At 37.1% G+C, this 18097-nt stretch overlaps 1 pseudogene; it reads right to left on the bottom strand.

Annotated features, from left to right (window-relative positions):
* Positions 1-1818: 1818 nt before the first annotated feature.
* On the bottom strand, positions 1819-17620 carry LOC132684261 (large ribosomal subunit protein eL19 pseudogene; annotated as a pseudogene).
* Positions 17621-18097: the final 477 nt, after the last annotated feature.

Consider the following 18097-nt stretch of genomic DNA (forward strand, 5'->3'; position numbering starts at 1 on the left):
AAAAGCATGTTCTCAATGCTTCACAGAAAATGACAGAAGAAAAGCAGCTCTGAGGAATTCTCCGTAGACATTTGTGGAGACCAAAACAGATTTTTCTTTTGGATTATATATGCATATTAAATTTGAAGTATTTGTGTACCATTATTCATATCCTTATGTCCATGAAAGTATACAAAGAAAAATTGGGGCCAGTTAAGTTCCTATTTAGTAATTAACTACAGCTTACGTTTATAGAGATCTTACTGTCACTGAGAAGTGCATATACGGTATTTTATGTAATCCTCCTATCTCTGTCCCACCCTTTATAAAATGAGAAATTTGGAATCAAAAGGTGAAGAAACTTTGCTCTAGGATACTCATGGAGTATAAATGGTAGTATTAGTACCTGAACTCTGATTCTCTGACTCCAGATCCCACCTCTTAGTCGCTAAGCCAGCAATTCTCATACTTTAACGTGCATCAGATTCACCTGGAGGGCTTGTTAAAACAGACTGGGCTCCACCTCTGAAGCTTCTGATTTGGTAGGTCTTGGTTGGGTCCTAAGGATTTGCATTTCTAACAAGTTTGCAGGTGATTCTGATGCTTCCAGTCAGGAAAGCTACCCTGCGAACCCCTGAAATAAGGTAGACTGCTTCTCTTCTGTGAAGGTTTCTTTGCTAATGTTCAGAATAATCTGATATTCAATAAAACAGTATAGAAGCTACAAAAATACAAGATTCAATGAAGAAAGAGGCCAATGAGAAAAGATTATGTTAAAAATTCAAATAAAAAAGGTAAGTGAGGGGTGCCTGGGTGGCTCAGTTGGTTAAGCATCCAACTCTTGATTTCAGCTCAGGTCGTGGTCTCACGATTCGTGAGTTCAAGCCCCCCATCAGGCTCTGTATTGACATCGTGGGGCCTGCTTGGGATTCTGTCTCCTTTTCTCTCTGCCCCTCCCCTGCTTGCTCTCTCTCTGTCACTCTCAAATTAAAAAAAATAAACTTAAAAAAAGTAAGTGAATTATAAAGATGATGTCTCCTTATTGCATTAAGAATAAAAGCAAGACTCTGCAGCCAATATTCAAGGTCTTCCATAATTTAATCCCACATTTCTAGACTAATCTTTACTCACTGGTGCTTGGTTATGTAGCACATCTCCAATCTCTCACTTTGGGTGGGTGACTGTTAAATCTGCTTCCTCTACCTGGAATTGTTTTCTATCCCCTCCTGCAAAATGTCTGTCAAAGGTCTAATTTTGCTTCAAGACCTAGTTCAAATATTTCCTTTTCTAAAAATGTCTTCCAAGTTTCTCTCAATTGCTACTTCTTTCCACTAACTCTCCCCTTATATCATAATAGTCCACCATCATGGAACAGCGGGCCCAGGAAGACTTGCATAGTTTTAATTGTACCATAATGGAGTCTTATTCATCTTTATGTTTCCCATAGGACCTAGGACTCTGTTGTATTCTGGCAGTTGCTCAATGAGGAGACCTCGAACTGAAATAAATAAAGAACTTTGTTAGAGCCAACAATTCAGGTATGTTTGCCTTATCAGTCTATATGAGGTCCCCAAAGTTGTAGATAATTGTATACAGTAAGATGTGTTTTAACTGTAATAGTGACAAGAAAAAGTGGCCTAAGATGACAAAAGTTTATTTCTCTTTCAAGTAAAAGAAGTTTGGAGGTTGCCAATTCATGGTTGAGATAGGGGTTCCATGGCTTTATCTCTATGGTATTGTGTCTTAGCTCAGGCTGCTACGACAAAATGTCATACATTGGGCAGGGCGGTGGTTAAGCGCATTTAATTCTGACAGTTCTGGAGGCTGAGAAATCCACCATCAAGGTGTCTTCTTTGGTAATGTGATTCTGTTCTCTACCGGCTTTTCAGCAATTTTATTAGAACATGCTGTGGTTGTATTTTCGCTGTGTTTATCCTGCTTGCGGTTGTTGTCCTTATTGGACCCATCAGCTGAGAGTTAATATCAGATTTGAACATTTTTGGCCTTTATTCTTCAAAAACCATTTTCTTTCCTCTCTCCACTTCTGTACTGGAATTACAGGCATGGTAGACTGTATCACATCCCTCCACAGGACACTGCAATGTTGTTCATGTTTTTCTGCATACACTGGTCTGCATAGTTTCCATTGTAATGTCTTTGAGTTCATTAATCTTTTCTTCCATAGAGTCTAATCTTCACTGAGTTCCATCCAGTAAGATTTTTCATTTTAGGTATATTTTTTAACTCTAGAAGTTTCATTTAAAAAATATCTTCCATTTTCCTCCTAATTTTATTTAGGTTTAATATTTAATATATTTATTTAAAATCTTGAATGTATTTTCATAGCTGTTTTAAGTCCTTGTCATCTAAATCTATAATCACTGTTGTTTGGGGGTCTGTTTTTTTATTGATTGATTTTCCTTTTACTTATGGATCACATTTTCTGCTTTTTTTTTTTTTTTTTTTTTTGCATTTGTAGCACTGTGATTAGATGCTGGGCACTGTAATTGTTGTTAGTATGTTGCTGTGATTCTGGATTTTGTTGTCTGACTTTAAAGAGAATTGAATTTTAATCATAAAATTACTTGTAGGTCAGATTGATCCTTTTGAGATCAAAGACAGAAAATTCAACTATATACAGATGATAATAACATGAAAGCGGAGAATACGATTTGTATAAAGAAGGGTTCAGTCTTGAAAGAACTTCTGGAAACTGCTGACCAATTGCTTTTTCTGCTGGTTGTTCAAGTCATTATAAATATTTACATATTTAATTCTATATCCTCATTTTCTTTCCTTGTCTCTACCATGCCATCACTTCTTGGAAGAAAGAAGCAAAAATATGGAACTTGGTAGTGAAAGTATAGATACATATTCTCTCCCATTGCCTTGTGCAATGATTTGCTGCAGTTGAGCAGCCTCATCCTTAACTTGATTTCCTTACTTTTATATCACCTTGAAGGGTTATACACGTGCATCCTGGAGAACAAGGAGATAACTTTAGATATCTTTGTAAATATTGAATTTAGCATGGAGATAATCATTTAAGAATAGATGGAATATGATTAAGTGAGTTCTGCTCTGGTGCCTTTTCAAAAGATTATAAGAAGAACCTTTTATTTGATCAAGTTATCTAGAGATTATGGAAGAAAGAATTTAAAAGTTGATGTGTTTGAGCTTTCTCAGATATACCAAATCACAGCATATATTCTCAGCATACATTCTCCTCCTTTTAGAGATTTGTAGAATTCTGTGATTTGAATTTGACTAGTATATTTACTTACATACTTATTATACCAGTAGGTTAGGATAAAAATATATCAAAACTAAAAAAATGCTGAAAACATCCATTTCTATATGTAGGTGTTCAAAGGAAAAAGTAATGTTAGTCATCTAAGGCATTTAAATAAGTCACTTACTAATTTATTCATTCTACCTACGTGATGATGAAAAGTTAACAGAACAGGTTACCATAGGAATTTAAGCTTTTTCAGATTCAATTTAAATTTCCCCAAAGTATTTTATGTGTCAGCAAAATTAAAATAAGAATGAGATTTTCCCTTCAGAAGTTATTGGTATAGGATGCCCCAAATATGTGAATTTGGTTGGTTCAGCTAAAAGCCACAACAAAAAGGTATTTTTTGTTAAAATATTTAGTTGTTTACTTCTTGATTGTTAGGTTAATGTTGCAATTGTATAATTCGTAGCAGTACTTCTCCAAGTGGCTGAGACTCTATGAAGTCAAACTATTTTCATATAATATCATGAAGCTATTTGCCCATTTCACTCTAAGTCTCTTATGAGTATACAGCAAAGCTTCCATGCGCTATAATATGTATGCCATTGCAACAGATTGAACAGAGGCAGGTATAAGGCTATTGATGTCATCAATTAATAAAGGCATAAAAGAAATATGAAAAATATAAAGACATACTACTCTTCTCTGAAACTTTATTTCAAATTGGAAAACACAGTTTTTAAAATAAAAATATATTATTTATGTAAATGTGTAATAATTTTATTACTGCCATTTTTAAATGAATTTATTTTTAAGTGCTCAGTTTTATTTCCTAAGATGACAAATATCTAGCTCTTTGGTATGCTAAACGATTAAGTATGGAAAGATTTCTTCAGACCAAAAAGTTTGAGAACCCCTAGTATATATTTATATAGGCCATAATGGCATAAGACAGTTAAACATTAAACAACAACAACAAAAATCTAGGTGACTAATGGGAGGGAGATGGGGAAACATGAGTCTGGAAAAACAGGAATATATGACACTGTGAAAAAGACACATCACAGTCAGAGATATGGTCACAATGTGGATAACTATTTCAAGTATTACAGTCCCTCCTCAATATTTTTCTCACATCAGAAAAGGAAACAGAATAGCTCTAAAGTCTTTTACATGACAGAACAGATGTACTATAGAGCAGAATATAGCCATAGGGAGGGCTATGGGGAATCAACATAAATTAAAAACAAAACAAAACAAAACCATACATATGTGTGTGGATATGTGTGTGTGTGTGTGTGTGTGTGTGTGTAGATTGATCTATCTATCTATCTATATATCTCCCCCTCCTGAGAAATTAGAAAATAGGAAATGTTTTTTAACAGAACATGCATTAAGAGAAAAGCAAAACTCATTTCTATTTTCCCAGTGTTTGCAGAGATCTTTGCAAGGTAAATGAGAAATTCATGAAATTCAAGTAATGTTTAGTCAAGGCTCTTTGGCTATAGAAATCTACCATGCTGAAACAGGAAAGGGGATTTATTTGAGAATGCAGGGATATTTTGGTTACCCAGGGAGAAACTGCACCCAAGTTTCTGGAGGGACCAGAACACAGAAGTGACCAACATCAAATCTTCAGGACGTTATTAAATTATTCTCCTTCCTTTTAAAATATTATGGTTCCACATCTTTGCTTCTCTCTGGGATCCTAATAAATTCATGTGTCTGTAGATTGGTGTTTGTGCTGTATCATGCATGTGGTTAAATAGGTCTCACATAAGTTTTCATGTTTACAAGCCAAGCCATCATCATTTGAGTCCAATTCCAAATGCTTAGAATAATCTGATTGGCCCAGTTTAGGTCATATGCTGAGCTCTGCTCAGGATAGTTATTGTCTAGAGTTAGTTACGAGCTGCTGCTCATGAAAGAATATGTTAGCTCTCAGAGAAATGCCTTGTAAACTGGACAAACACTGCCTTTCAGTGGAAATGAGATATGTAAATATATCTAGCAGATTTCTACTTATCTATAGGAAACTTAGTTACCCTACTCAGTATTTCAGCCAATCACTCAGGCAATCACAGTGCCTCATGATTTCAGTACATGATCACCACAGTTTCAGTAATTGGTGTAAAGACTCTTTTCACAAATAACGTTGTAAGATGACTGTTTTGATAGAAATCTCCTGGACAGTATTCCTTATGAAGCTCGAAGCTCTCTAAGCAATTGCTACATTGTAATGAAATTTATTTCCTTGAGCCCCAGACTCTAACCTAAGTTAATCAAAACATATATATATATATATCTATATAAATGGGTGCAACCTGAGAAAATAACCGTGGATATCCGTAGGTCTGCACTGGAAGCATAGAGTTGGCTTTTAGCCCTAGGATCAATTGCTAAAGTAGTATTCTGTCCAGAATGCTCTCTGTTGGATCATCCCATCACTGTTGGTGATGTTAGAACTACATTCAATCACACTCATAAAATGGAAAGCCTCAAGGCCACCCCTTCCCTGCAGACTGAGTCAGTGCGACATGGACCATCTGGTCTGACATGCAATGATGGACCTCTCCTAGAACAGTCAAAACGCGGATCTGTTTTCTTAGTAATACGACCCACTCCCTATGAGTCCTACCTAGAGGGTGCTGAGAAAATGTGATACCCAGCTCTTCTTTGGCCACGTACTCTGCCTTTTATTCCTCTAGCTAATGGGAGAAATTAGAACTAGAATTCAAGGTTGACTGTGTCTGATGAGTACTGTCTCACGTGTGTCTCTATGTAAGTTCCCACTTAATTAAAGGGGAAAAAGTAATTTCTGTAGGTCCACTCTTGGGATTAGAAAGTTAGATCTTAATTAGACTAATTTAGTAAGTAGGGCAATATGATGTGTGCTGCAGTTATAGTTCTTTTTATAAAGAATTCATTTGAAATCTCCACTCTCAATGCTTATCATGGCTATAACCAGAAATGATTTCTTCTAGTCTTTAACAGATCCTAAGGTCCTAATTTGATGTTCTCAAATTCCCTGCCATCATCTAACATAGCCAACAACTGATGTACTCAAAAGAATACTTACCCAAATGTTGAAATTGGGTGGTGGTATTAGGAAACAGGACCCAACTCCCAGACCTTCTCCTGGCTGGTTGCCTATTGCTGCCCTAGATTCAATATCACCCTTAGAACCAGGCAAGAGAGTTTGGGTTCCCTGTTATAAACCTCTTCTGTCTTTGCTATCTCTCCAAGGAGTCAAAGTTTGCAAAACCAAGGGTTATGCCCATCCAAAGCTTGGGACGCTATCTTCTAAGCCAAGTTCTGGATACCTGAAAGCCCACAATTCACTTTCTAAACAGCCCAAGCCTACATCCAACATATATGTAGGGCATTCCTAGAGTCTGTTTTCTCAGGGAAATAATGTGCAGCTATAGGGCCCACTCCAAAACCCAAGGAAGGGCCAAAGGACTGGTTTTTGCAGGAACATAGATGGAGCTTAGATTTATAGATTGAGATAAGCATGTAACCAGATTCTTCCTAGGGTGCGGTAGAGGCAGGAATAGAGGAAAAAGGAATGGGTTACCTCCTTTAGGGCACAAGGGACTGGCTCTCCTTATGCTGTCATCTACTGTTACAGAAACCCAGTGAATTCAAGGATTGTAAACTCAAACCTGACCTTTCAGGTTATTATGAAGGTTTATTTATTGCAGTAGGAGAATAGACATATTTTCTTTAAATTATTGGCTTGATTTATAGCTTTATTACTTGGGCATATGGTATGTGGGCCTCCATTTATATTCTTTCCAGGGACTAACAAATGTTAGGGGTCAGCATGCCTAGATTCTTAGGAGTTTCCAGAAAAAATGCAAATGCTTTTTTAAGGTATGACTTTTTGCCCTAACTCTAAAGTATTTGTTTGAGAGGCTAAGCTGGACAGGAAGAGACAAAAACGAATTCCTCTAACAACTTAAACTGGAATCAGATTAGGCAGCACAGCCTGTTTATGTCTCTTCCAAGCCCAGAGCTACATTTCTTCTCTTTATAGTCAATCTTCAAACACAAGGGAGGTGAATCTAAGGAAATTCCTAAAGAAGGGAAGTGGAAGATAAAGGGTTCACTTTAAGACTCAGAGAACATCAGACTAAAACCATCTCTAGGATTCTTGTATCTGAGACTGACCGTGGGCCTTGAAAGACATTTTCTCTATCTACACCTGGCTATGGTTTCTTAGTGAAGAGACACGGAAAATTACCATCGAGATATTATTTGTATTTCTTGGGCATTTATTAGGTTAAAAAACTATAGGTTGAATATTTTCCTCCATGACTCATATTGCTGTTATAATTAAGTCCAGAACAAAAATCACTTTCAAGAGTTGTCATAGATTGGCACCTAAAATTGGAAGACCGGAGGCTAAGATTATTGCACAAGAGTAGATTGAGAAATGTTCTCGAGCAGTGCCCTTTAGAGAACCATGCTTTGGTGAGATCAGCATGTGCCCAGGTGTGCCCTAACTTATAAACACAGCCTTCAGTGATGCATCAGCCAGAGCCAGGATTGCTGTTTCCCAACATTCAAGTAGCAGCATGAATGCTAAAAATTCAAATTTCTTACTGTCCTTCAACTGGTAAATTAATCCTGCAGTATTTCTTTATTATTATTATTATTAAGCATCTAGGTATCTCACCATTCATGGAATTTTATGGAACCTAATATGAGAGTACAGTTCAGATGTTAATAAAGTTTGTAATGGCAATATTATTCACCACTGATCTTCTGATCAACTGCCATGTTTTCTGGCAGGTCAAAATGTGGGAACATTAGCCATATGGTCTGCTTTCAAGCTTGATCTTATATCCAGCTATGTGGCAACGTAAGTCCTCATAACGCCTAACCTTTACAGGACTCACCCTGTGTGTAAGCAGGTTAGGTGGCTGCCTTGGACACATGATTTTGGAGGCTGCAAACCCTCCCTATTTCCAATATTTTTAAACATCTACTCTGCACCCACTATTGTACTAAAACGTTTGCTGAATGCTAGAGCTAGGAAGACATAGACTTTCCTTTCCAACTCATTAGTGCTGTGAAAGTAGCAGACGTGGTTGACTTGCCAAGGTTGCGGAACTCTTGTAGGAAAGGTGCTCTTTGTCATTAAGTAACTAGGTCTCTATGCTGCCTGTGTTAAAAATGCAAACATGGAAGATAAAACTCACTGGTCTATTAATATCTATATTAGTTAGGTAAAGGCTAAGCTGCTATTAAAAATGTAGGTCCCAAACATAGTGGCTTTACAAGATCCGTCAGTTCTTAGGACATGTCATTATCTGTATGAGCAAAACTAAATGGCAGATAAGTCCATGTTCTGGCTCGAGGCAAGGGAAAAGAACATGTGTTGGGGACAAGCAATTTTTTTTTAAAACCAATGAAGTAGACATTGCACTTACCACTTCCACTCACATTCTCTTGGTGACAACTAAGTCACATCCCAGAGTCCGTTGCAAAGGAGGCTGGAAAATGTAGTCTTAGCTGTGTAGCTACATACCCAGTTTGCACTCGATTACTATAGAAGAATATGAGTATGGATTTTGATAGACAACTAGCAGTCTCTACCACAGAATCATTCAAAAATGTCAGCATTTTCTGCATAGTCCATTCAATGCAGTAGCTATTGCGTTAGTAAAATCTTGAAGTTATGGGATATAGAGCAGGAATATTTTTAACAGGGAGAGGGTGAATAAGCACTCTGCAGACTACTTGAGCCTGATTGTGAGTTGAGTGTGCAGACAAGACTACAGTTGCCTAAGATCAACTTGGAGACACTATGAGGGATCCCCGTGGAACAAAGCAGAGCAGGTAGTAGGTCAAGGTCAATATTTTCCCAGAGCTGTCTGCCAGCACATCAGTAATGATAATACGCACACATTCACTTTTTGCAAACCATGTTATACCTCTACTTGCCTTTCCGATTGGAAAAGTAATATAGGTACGGACATTACTTTTGGGTGTTTCTTTATGTAAAATTGTTTCAGTGTTATCAGAAAAATCATTTTAAATTAATGTATTTACACTTGAGAGATTTCATACTTTTTTTCCCCTTTTTGATATCCTTATTTGGATTTTTTTAAGAAAAATTTAAACACAATGAAGATTATAGGCGTATATTTATACTTATTCATTAAAGGTTTTTGAATGCTTGTTGTTTCTGGGATTCGGTAGTTATGTGATGATCTGGCGCCACCCAGCAGACCAAGCAAACATTGACTTTGTTCCCTCTTACAACACAAGGCTGAGAGCGGAGCTAGCAGACAGGAAAGCATTCCTGGTGGTGAACTGAAGCAGCTTCCACCAAAACAGCCTGCCTTGCCTGTTCCACTAGGCAGTCAGGCCATTCGGAAACTACTAGGAGAAAACTGATCTTTTGAATTAGATTATTATTATTATTTTTTTTACTATTTTTTAAGTGTATTTATTTTTAAGAGAGAGACACTGAGTCAGCAGGGGCAGAGAGAGAGGGGGACATTGGATCTGAAGCAGGCTCTGTGCCGGCAGCAGAGAGCCTGATGTGGGGCTCAAACCCACGAACCGTGAGATCGTGACCTGAGCCGAAGGCAGATGCTTAACTGACTGAGCCACCCAGGTGCCCCAGATTCTTATTTTTTAAATGCCAAATTCTACACCCCAAATTAGAATTTTCCCACCTTTTACAATTTCCATTTCTCCTCTTCTTTTCAAGAATAAAGTTGGGATTTGGCTCTTTATTGCCACAACTTAAAGTCCTTCTTTAAGTCCTCCTTAAAGTCTTAAGGAGAAACATCTCATTTATGGCATTGTAGTTTAGATTTCCCTAATATTTGCCTCTTTTCCACACACCCTTTCAATCTCCCGAGTTCCCTGGAGGGTACCTCCATTGTATAAATTATAAAGAAAAGTGTATTAAAACTTTCTACTCTTTGTTGTGAAAAATATAAGTGGGCTTTTGCCCAAATTGCCTTTAAGTATCATTGCATTCTTCTTTATAAATGTATCGCTTTTCTAGACCCTTCACACAGTGCTGTTGATCACAACATAGTATCAAGGGCTAATTATCTCTGAAGATGTCACTTAGGCCAAAAATCACCATAATACAAAGGAGACTATGATAATCACTCCAGTTGGGAAGAGTTTATTGGCCACTTAAATTGAACAAAGGGCCTGCTCATCTTTCTTATAGCTCGTAGTAGACTTTTTAATTATTGGTGACACCAGTTATTGATTTCAAGTCAGACGTTCCCATTCAGCTTAAAAGTCAAGGTCCCCGAAAGATTAACTTCTATTAACTTTTTCTTCACCTGTACTTTTCATTCAGTCTTCAATTCAGTACGATCAGGTTTCCATCCCTTTTCTTCATGAAAGTCATTCTGTTAAAGAGTCGGGAGAAATGTTCCATTCTCTAAATACAAGGAATGTGCTTCAGTCTCCACTGTCTTGTAACATTTAGCTCCCCTGAGTACTATCCTCTTTTTGAATTCATGTCTCTCCTTGGTTTTCTTGACATACTTTTTTCTGATTATTATCCCGTCCTTTCCTTCTTTGTCTCCATCACAGTTTCCTCTTCCTCTACCTACTGTTTCTGACACAGAGTTCAAGGGTCTGTATTTGGCCTTATACTTGTGTCTTGGTATCTTTCAACCATTCCATTGACATCAGTCACTGTGACTATCTCTGACTTTAACTATTCAGTTGCCTATGGACATTTCCCACAGTGTCTCACAGATAGCCAAAGTATCCAAAGTGAATTCATTGCCTTTCTTGTCAGTTGTGATTCTCTTCCTTACACTATTTTGATGAAAAGCATCCATCCAGTCTCCCAGCAAGAGTCCTTGAAGATTCTAGGAGTCTTCCTATCGCCACTTCCTACCTGTACCAACCATCCAAGAACTAACTAGTTTCTATGAATGTTAGAAACTAAATACATCTCCAGTTTATTATCTTTTCTCTACCCCACTTCTTCATGAATTCAGCCCATTATCATCTCTTACTAGGTAACTGTAATAATTACTAATGAACAGTCAATCTCTCTCTCTCTCTCTCTCTCTCTCTCTCTCTCTCTCTGCCTCCTTCAAAACTTCTTTGACAATTCCATCAGAGTGGAAACTGCAAATCTGATCTTATTATTTCCTTATTATAAAGTTGTTCTGTTAATTATTGGCCAAAGGATGTTGAGAAATATCCTACTAAAATTATAAATTCATCCATTTCTTTTTGCAAAAATGTTAAAGCCTCCTGTGAATTTGTGTATATTTCTGTAAAGTTGTGCTTCACTTACTTTTAAGCTCCATTGTTGGGAGCATGCACATTTAGACAAATTAGATCTCTTTGGTTAGTTGACTTAGTTATCATTATGAAAATCTCTATCTTTGGTAATACTTTGTTTTGGAGCCTACATTATCAGATATTAATATAACCATACTAACTCTGCTCTGATTGGGGTTTACATGGAATGTGTTTTTCTATCCTTTTACTTTCAAATGATCCATGTTGCATTTAAAATGCAATTCTTGTAGAGAGACCATTATTAGTATTCGTAATTGCTTTCTTAACTATTACTAATTACTATTAGTAATCATTTTTAATCCCTCTGACAGTATCACTTTTTATTTGGCAGGTGTGTTCCATTTACATTTAATGTAACTATTGGTATGGTTTTTATTTTTTAACACATTTCTTTACTTTTTTAAATGTTTATTTTTTTTTTTAATTTTTTTTAACGTTTATTTATTTTTGAGACAGAGAGAGACAGAGCATGAACGGGGGAGGGTCAGAGAGAGAGGGAGACTCAGAATCTGAAACAGGTTCAAGGCTCTGAGCGGTCAGCACAGAGCCCAATGCGGGGCTCGAACTCACGGACCGCGAGATCATGACCTGAGCCGAAGTCGGACGCTTAACCGACTGAGCCACCCAGGCGCCCCTTAAATGTTTATTTTTAAGAGAGAGAGCACGGGTGGAGGAGGGGCAGAGAGAGAGAGAGAGACAGAGGATCTGAAACATGCTCTGTGCTGACAACAGCAAGTCCAATGCGGGGCTCGAACTCACTAATCTAAGTCATGAAACCTGAGATCATGACCTGAGCTGAAGTCAGACGCTCAATGGACTGAACCTCACAGGTGCCCCACTATTGGTATGGTTGCTTAAAGTTTAACATCTTACTTTTATTTTCTATTTGTTTTTCCTATTTTTCCTTTGATCTTACTTTCCTGCTAAATTGATCTAGCATATTTTAGTATTCTATTTTATCTAACCTGTTGGATTTTTATTTTATCTTGTATTTTTTTAAGTAGTTGCTCTTGGTATACATCTTTAACATATCATATCCTATCTTAAATTAATGTTATTTGGAAGCCCACCAAATTATAATTCCAGTATCCCCATTTGATCATTTTTATAATTCTTATGTATATTACTCTTACATCTTACACCTCACAATATGAACGTTGTTTTGCTTTAAGTAGGCAGATGTCTTTCAAAGAAATCAGAGGAGGAAAAATAATTAGAGTCATATTTATCTCCTGATTTATCATTTTTAGCATGCTTCAAGTCTTCCTGCAGATCTGAATTTCCAAATGGTATCATTTTTTTCAAACCGAAGAACTTCTTTTAGCATGTCTTGTAGTGCATGTTTTATGGCAACAAATTCTCTCAGCTTTCATTTATTATTTATTTATTTGTCTAAAAATATATGCAATTTACCTTCATTTTTAAAGGCTCTTTCTGCTAGACATAGGAGTCTAGGCTGACACTATATTTTGGTTGTTTTCTTTTAGTACCTTGAAGATATCAATCCATTGTGTCTGCCTTGCAGTCCTTCTAATGAGATTGTTATTTCTCCGTGTGTGTTACACATTTTACTCTGGCTCCTTTTAGAATTTTTCTCTTTACATTTGGCTTTCAGTAGTGTGACAGTGATATGCCTAGGTGAACTTTCTGTGAATTTTTTCTACTTGCGATTCACTGAACTTCATAGGTTTCTAGTTTATGTGCTTTTAATCATAAGAAAAGACATTTCAGTCATTATTTTGTAAGTTTTTTTTTTCCTGCCCCATTAATTCTTTCCTATCCTTCTGGGACTCCAATTACACATATATTTGACTGCTTGATATTGTTCCATAGGTCAACTAATGCTTCTGTTTGGTGTATTTTTTTGCTTTGCTTTTCTTTTTATGCTTTACTTCTCAGAAAAGTGAGAATTGAAAAATAATACCTTTTTTTTTTGAAAAATAATACTGTTTTTTGTTTGTTTGTTTTTGATCCAGAAACTTTCATTTCTTCTCTCAACTGTTGGCTATAGTGAGGAGATTATTCACATGTCAGCAAGGATTCATTTGACTGGGACTGAGTTGCAGCTCACTTCTGGTCAGCCCAAGCCCCAACATTCAGTTTCCTGAGGAAGGGCTAGTATCTTCGTTCTTACCAGGATTTGATGTGGGATTTCAGGTAACTTCTTTTGGTTTCCTCCATTTCAGGCATAGGGAGAATGTGGGAGATGGGACAGATTGGTATGTTTTCTTTCTGTTTTTCAGTCCTGCCTTCACTTGCATCTTTCTTAGTAAATGTGGGAGGGGGTACAGATAATTTGCTGTGTTGAGCAAATCATTGTACTTGATAGTTTTTCAGACTCCCAAACTTCCCACCATTGCCAGTAGCTCAGCTGGCTTTGTGTCCACCCAGTTAATTTCTGGATCTCAAGCAGCTGTCTTCTCTCCCTGCATCCAGACTACCCAGGACACACTATTCTCTTATGAAGGAATCTTTTTCTGGAAATCAGTTCATCAAGACTTTCATGTTTCCATTGTTCTTTGATAGTCCCACAGAAGTATGGTTTTTGAATTATCCGTATATATATATATTTTTTATGTTCCCATGGGAGCTAAGGTTTTCTACGTCATACTTGGAAGCAGAAAGTGCCTAGAGAAGTTTTAGGTATTTTTTTGAGACTCTACTCAAGTGTTACCTCTTAGAGGTCTTTACTGAACTTCTCTTTTGAAACTAATATTTCTGTTGTGGCCCCTGTATATCATCCTATATTGTCAGCTGTGATTCTTTAGAATACCTAGTTGTTTATAGGATCTATCCTTCTATATGATAGTAAAATATTTGAGTCCAAGGCCTCATTTTGTTTATCCATTTAATGCCAATAAATAGTGTAGATTCTGCCTCACAATAGACACATAATGCATGTTTGTTGACTATACCATATTTTCACATATATATATATATATATATATACATATATATATGTATATATGTGTATATATATGTATATATATATATATATATATACATATATATATGTATATATGTGTATATATATATATGTATATATATATATATATATATACATATATATGTATATATGTGTATATATATATATATGTGTATATATATATATATATATATATATATATATATATATATAACTTATTATCAAATTGGTTTCCATACAACACCCAATGCTCATCCCAACAGGTGTCCTCCTCAATGCCTATCACCCACTTTCCCCTCTCCCCCACCCCTCATCAACCCTCATTTTGTTCTCAGTCTTTAAGAGTCTCTTATGGTTTCCCTCCTTCCCTCTCTGTAACTTTTTTTTATTTTTCCCCTTCCCCTCCCCCCCGGTCTTCTATTAAGTTTCTCAGGATCCACATAAGAGTGAAAACATATGATATCTGTCTTTCTCTGCCTAACATTTCACTTAGCATAATACTCTCCGTTCCATTCACATTGCTACAGACGGCCAGATTTTATTCTTTCTCATTGCCACGTACTATTCCATTGTGTATATAAACCACAGTTTCTTTATCCATTCATCAGTTGATGGACATTTAGGCTCTTTCCATAACTTGGCTATTGTTGAAAGTGCTGCTATAAACATTGGGGTACAAGTGCCCCTATGCATCAGCACTCCTGTATCCCTTGGGTAAATTCCTAGCAGTGCCATTGCTGGGTCATAGGGTAGATCTATTTTTAATTTTTTGAGGAACCTCCACAGTGTTTTCCAGAGCGGCTGCACCAGTTTGCATTCCCACCAACAGTGCAAGAGGGTTTCCGTTTCTCCACATCCTCTCCAGCATCTATAGTCTCCTGATTTGTCTATTTTAGCCACTCTGACTGGTGTGAGGTGGTATCTCGGTATGGGTTTGATTTGTATTTCCCTGATGAGGAGTGATGTTGAGCATCTTTTCATGTGCCTGTTGGCAATCTGGATGTCTTCTTTAGAAAAGTGTCTATTCATGTCTTCTGCCCATTTCTTCACTGGATTATTTGTTTTTCGGGTGTGGAGTTTGGTGAGACTATACCATATTTTCGATAGCCTCCCTGATCGTGAATATGCTGGAGTTTTCTTGTAGTTGTTCTTGTTGTTGTTTGTTTTGTTGTTGTTTTTCCCATCATAGGAAATTCTCTTCCTTTCCTTTACCTAGGAAACTCCAGTTTATGCTTCAACATCCAGCTCAGTCAATCTCATTTTAGTCAGACTTTCCTGATCTTTGAGAGCACTTACCACATTGTATGGGAATTTTAATTATGTCCCCATCTCCAGCCCTAGAGTACAAGCTATAGAAGGTACTAAAAGGAAGTAACTTACAATGGTTGAAAGAACATTGGCTTCAGTTGCAGATGGACTGGGGTTAATATGGACCAGGTTTGTCCTTAAAATTTTTGAAATCTTTACCTAATTTCTTAAGTTTTCTGAAACTGCCTATGTACTATGCCTGACACATAATGGCACTCTATAAATGGCAGTTATCACTGTGTGATATTAACAAAATATTTGTTGTTACAAAGTATTCACAAAATATTTATTGAGTGACTGAGTGAATAATAGCTGTAGTGATTTAATTAAACTTTCAGCAGCTTTTGCTTTTACTTGGATTATCTCTGTAAACTACTTTTTCTTATGTCTGAGATTTGCTCATTTTCGTCAGTTTAACAATGGCTCTCAATTAACTGTTTCTTTATAGGTTTTGAATGAAGTCAAGCTGGCCTGTAATAATCCCTGCCTATTTAAGAAAAATGTATTTATGATGTCTCACATTCTCAAATTTTGCTGAAAGTTTGCAATTATCAGATATCTAAAATTAAACCTTCTTTCATGTGCTATCATAGTTCCTTAGACCAAAAAAGAAGGGTTTGTAGTAAATACCAGCCAGTCATGATAATAAATGCTCATTAAATCTTTATACAATTGATATGTACATATTTCATAATAAATTCACTAAGTGTAGAAAATATTTTCTAGTTAATACAACATATATTACAATTTATGACTTATAATTTTGCTTTCTTTCTGTTTTTTCCCCTCTGTTTCAAGTTTTTATTTAAATTCTAGTTAGTTAATGGGGTGACTGGGTGGCTCAGTCGGTTGAGCGCCCGACTTCGGCTCAGGTCATGATCTCGCAGTTCCTGAGTTTGAGCCCCACGCCGGGCGCTGTGCTGACAGCTCAGAGCCTGGAGGCTGCCTCGGATTCTGTGTCTCCCTCTCTCTCTGCCCCTTCCCCACTCATTCTCTGTCTCTCTCTTTCTCTCAGAAATGTATAAATGTTAAAAAAAATAAATAATATAAATCCTAGTTAGTTAACATATAAGGTAATATTGGTTTCAGCAGTAGAATTTAGTGATTCATCACTTGCATACAACACCCAGGACTCATTACAACAAATGCCCTCCTTAATACCTATCCCCCATCTAGCCCAATTCCCCCAACCTCCCTCCATCAACCCTCAGTTTATTCTCCATAGTTAAGACTTTCTTGTGGTTTGCTTCCCTCTCTCCTGTTTTTCCCACTTCTCCTATGTTTTCCTCTTCCTCCTTGGACAGAGTGTGGATGATTTCCTCCTTCTTGGCCTGGAGCCATTCTTCACAGCCCTCGTGTGCTTTCATGGTCTTAGATCTATGGGCCTCAGACTGGTCATCCAGAAGCTTCTTGCAAGCCTTGTCTGCCTTCAGCTTGTGGATGTGTTCCATGAGAATCTGCTTGTTTTTGAACATGTTACCCTTCACTTTCAGGTATGGACTCTGATACATGTGGCGGTCAACCTTAGATTCATGGTATCTTCTGAGCAGGCTGGCCTAGATTCTCATCCTCTTCATCAGGTTACCTTCTGAGGCTTCCGAGCATCGGCAGTGCCTTTTCTTTTAGAAATGCCCATATGCCTGCCCTTCCGGCAGGCCGAAGTGTTTTCCCAGCACTGAGCCCAGGAATGGGCGGCTGCAGGCTTCTGGATGACCAGCCCATCTTTGATCAGTTTCTGGATCTGATGATGGGACTTGGCATTGACAATTGCATTGGTATCATTGGGGTCCAACCAGTCCTGCTTTTTGCCCACAGTGGAGGACACTGGAGGCAAGCCTCTTCTGAAGCCTGAGCATACTCATGGGTGCAGCTGTAGTGACAAAAGGAAAGCTAAACCACATCTTCTTTATCCATTCATCAATTGACGGACATTTGGGCTCTTTCCATAATTTGGCTATTGTTGATAATGCTGCTACAAACATCGGGGTGCATGTGCCCCTTCAAATCGTATTTTTGCATCCTAGTAGTGCAATTGCTGGGTCATAGGGTATTCTATTTTTAACTTTGAGGAACCTCCATACTGTTTTCCAGAGTGGCTGCACCGGTTTGCATTCCCACCAGTAGTGTAAGAGGAGTGCCCTTTCTATGCATCCTTGTTATGCCCTATAATTTTAAAGTTCATAAAAATCCAGACTGAATATTTTTCTGAAGGATTGGGGACTTTTTATTTCCCACAGTAAAAACATCTTATTGACTATGTTATCCACTTCAGAGAATCTTATTTTTTTTTTTATTTTTTTTTTATTTTTTTTTTTTATTTTATTTTTTAATATATGAAA

Source organism: Panthera onca, chromosome C2 (genome assembly GCF_046562875.1).
Source record: "Panthera onca isolate mPanOnc1 chromosome C2, mPanOnc1 haplotype 2, whole genome shotgun sequence".
NCBI lineage: Eukaryota > Metazoa > Chordata > Mammalia > Carnivora > Felidae > Panthera > Panthera onca.